Genomic DNA, 3,269 nt, shown 5'->3' with positions numbered 1-3,269 from the left:
GACCCAACCATATAACTGAAATAATTACTTTTAACTTAACAATTACTCTTAAAACTATTATGATTTGCTTTTGTCCATTACTGAAACGACCAAGCGACAATTGTCGCTCGTCGAATGGCGTTAATTAACATGATTCAAACGACTAGACGCCATCATGCTGTCACTTAAGTGGTTGAATCACGCAGATTTTGGAGGGTGTAAACCGCCTAGATCTATGTCCAGTAACTTATGTAAGAAAGCAACTTTTTTTAAAAAGTTGATTACAGACCATCGTTCTACATGATATTACATCATATATCTCTGAATTTCAGATTCATAGGTACGAGCATAAAAAAATAAAATAGTTTTTTGCTTCTCCTGACAAATTTGTCTCTTGGCACTTAGGCGGTTGAATCACGCCGCTAGCGATATATATATATAGATGAATTGTGGCTTTGGTTTGGTGACATCACAAGCTTGCAAGGACATTTGACAAGCACACACGTGCGTTCATGAGAGAGAGAGAGAGAGAGATTCGGGTCTTTACTTTTGAGCACTCTTTGACTATTAATTATTGTTTTCTTGTGAGTAATGTAAGTATGGTTTCACCTTATTTCTACAGATTCCAACAAAGAAAAGACAACATGATGTCCATCTAGAATGTGCCTGATGGTGGTGGTCCTTTGTCTCCAAGGTGGGAAAGTAAAAATTTGAGAAATATGAAGCATCGTGGTGAAACCAAGCACTCGTCGAAATAATGAAATTGAAAAATTTTTTTCCTGGCTGTTTGGCAATTTCTATTGATTTTTTGTTTTGTTTTGGGCTCAACACCGTTTATGTTTACTCTGGCATGGATTTTTACTGAACGACGTTTATCGCCAAAATGTAAATTTGTAGTTTCCAAGGACACTACCTTGTTCATTTGCCTTGCTTTTTTAATGAAAAAAATACCCAGCTTTTTTAAATTAAAAAATTACCCATCTTTCTTGAATAGAAGTCGAGATATTTGCGTTTGAAGGAGCTCGGGATCGGTAAAGTTTGGTGAAATATGTATTAACTTGAGAGTCCTTGGAAACTGAAAATTTACAATTTTTGTGCCTTTAATCAATGTGCAACCTTTCTACTGCTACTTGGCTCCTTCTTTAATAAAATCAGAGAGTTTACAGTAATACTATTACTGTAAACCCTCTCTGATAAAATCAAGTCCGAACAGAAATGTGTTTTTTAATAAACATAAATAATGTTAGTCAAGAAATTTTTTTTTTATATGATAAGATAATAGCCTACTTTATTATCCTAGGGGAAAATTTTTCTTGGCTGTGCAGGAGTGTAAAAACACATGCAGGTATACATAGAAATTTAAATTATATATAATTACTCTCATTAAAATTCAATATGGAAAGAGAAGTAAAGCTGACAAAATGTACATATCACATCAGATACATCATTCAACCGCTTGCAGGAATTTAATTACCAGACCTTTAGAGTTATATAGATACATACGGTACTCGAAAGAGCAATACACACGGATGCTTAAATTCTAACAATAATAGCCTTATGCTAAATGGTAAAAACCTTTTTTTATATCTTTCTTTCTTTCTTTTTAGAAGTAGATGTCTTCCGCTGGGTGATCTTACAATTTGCGTGGAAAGGGGGTGTGAGATGGGTCGTTTATAATGCTTTTTATCTTTTTTATACTTGTGGTGTTGTACATTTCAACAATTCTAGTAAAAATTGCCAAACTGGTTGGAAAATGCCAGTTTCCTTTATTTAATTATTTTGATGAGCTCCTGATTTCATCACTACATGCCTCACAAATACAGATAAAGATATAGTCAAAACTCAAACTTCGTTATACCACCACCTATTGGGTCGACCATGAAATTGGCGAAAAAGCGGGATGGCAGTTCAAACTAGCGGTTTCTCTGTTGTATAGCTCCGACTGCCCAACGTCAAGGAACATGATTCTGTTATGTTTGAAAAGTGTCTTTTTGTTGCTAATTTGCATACGTAGGCTACTAGCACCTGTATTGAGAGCCGAGAGTCTATTCTCTCTCTATTTCTGTGTCTGTCTCAGTGAGAAGGATTATTTAAGTAGCCAACCAGACTGTGTTGTGAGCTGTGTTTACCTCTAGCAGTCAGTTCGCTGGCGGTATATCGGGGCGAATGTACATTGATTGAATAAGGACTGTACAACTCACACAGTTGGCGAATGGCAGTGCAAAGGCATGTAAATACTGTGAGGCGCTCCTTTCCGTGTGGCATACTTAGGCAAAACCTAGCAGTTAAGCGGGGCTGGTGGTATAACGGGGCGATACAACGAGATTTGACTGTAATTTAAAATTAATCCATTATTAAGACTTTCATTGAGATTGGGGTGTCAAAATTACATCTGTTGTATATGACATCAAAATGTCATTATAATTAGTAAACTGGTAAGGTTATATGCTATTATATCTTGTGAGTCACTTCTGTGAACAGAGCATCACAACAAGTGAACAGGTGAAGAAAGATGACAGCACAGACTACAAGGGATGGCTCGAAGCACACTAGAAAAACTTATTAAAAACCTAGACCAAATTGCTAGGGCCATGGAAATTTAAGTTGCACATGTGTGTTGGTTTGGGGGGGGTGTGTGCCAGGAGTCCGTGGAAAGTTAACAGAGTATGATGATAGAGTCAAGACAGTCACTGCAGTGGAACCCACAAGGAGCACGAGGCAGGGGTAGGCCACGGGAAACATGGAGGAGATGCGTGGAAAGGGACATGAGAGAAATGAAGCTCACTTGGAACAAGCTTGGAAGGATGGCTCAGGACAGAGATAAATGGAAGGAGCTTGTATGTGGCCTATACCCTGCCAGGGGTGAAAGGCATTGATTGATTGATTGATTGATGATAGAGTCGAAAGAATACACAAAAGCCAGGCCATCTACCAAAAACTGATTAAAGTAAAGGAAGTGTTCACGCTCATGTCTTGTGAAGAGATATTGTAAGTAATTGTATAAGGGAAAATACTCAAAATGTAAATGAAAATTGGTTCAGCATATTGTGGACAAGTGGGTGGTTGGCGGGTGCTCTGGTGTGATTTGCTTCTTCTTTCCTATGAAATGAAACTTCTATCGTTCTTATCTCCCCTTTTTCTTTTTTATGTCTGTTACTCTCTTGTAACACCTCTAATCTTCTGGCGCTCAAATGACCGTATGCAGTTGCGAGCGCCGTAAAACCTCTACTGAAAAAATATTGTGGGCAAGATGTCCATATATGTACACACACACACACATATATATATAT

General features: G+C 37.5%; 1 protein-coding gene across 1 annotated transcript in view; it reads left to right on the top strand.

The window, feature by feature from the left end:
* Positions 1–601: 601 nt before the first annotated feature.
* The window catches only part of LOC101856258, a gene marked incomplete at its 5' end in the record, with an annotated part of 6,209 nt that continues 3,541 nt past the window's right edge, over positions 602–3,269 (top strand). The window contains 1 exon segment of the mRNA XM_005096551.3: positions 602–673.

Source organism: Aplysia californica, unplaced genomic scaffold (genome assembly GCF_000002075.1).
Source record: "Aplysia californica isolate F4 #8 unplaced genomic scaffold, AplCal3.0 scaffold00131, whole genome shotgun sequence".
Classification (NCBI taxonomy): Eukaryota; Metazoa; Mollusca; class Gastropoda; order Aplysiida; family Aplysiidae; genus Aplysia; species Aplysia californica.
The sequence above is the reverse complement of the archived record's forward strand: the minus strand, read 5'-3'. Positions and strand labels throughout refer to the sequence as shown.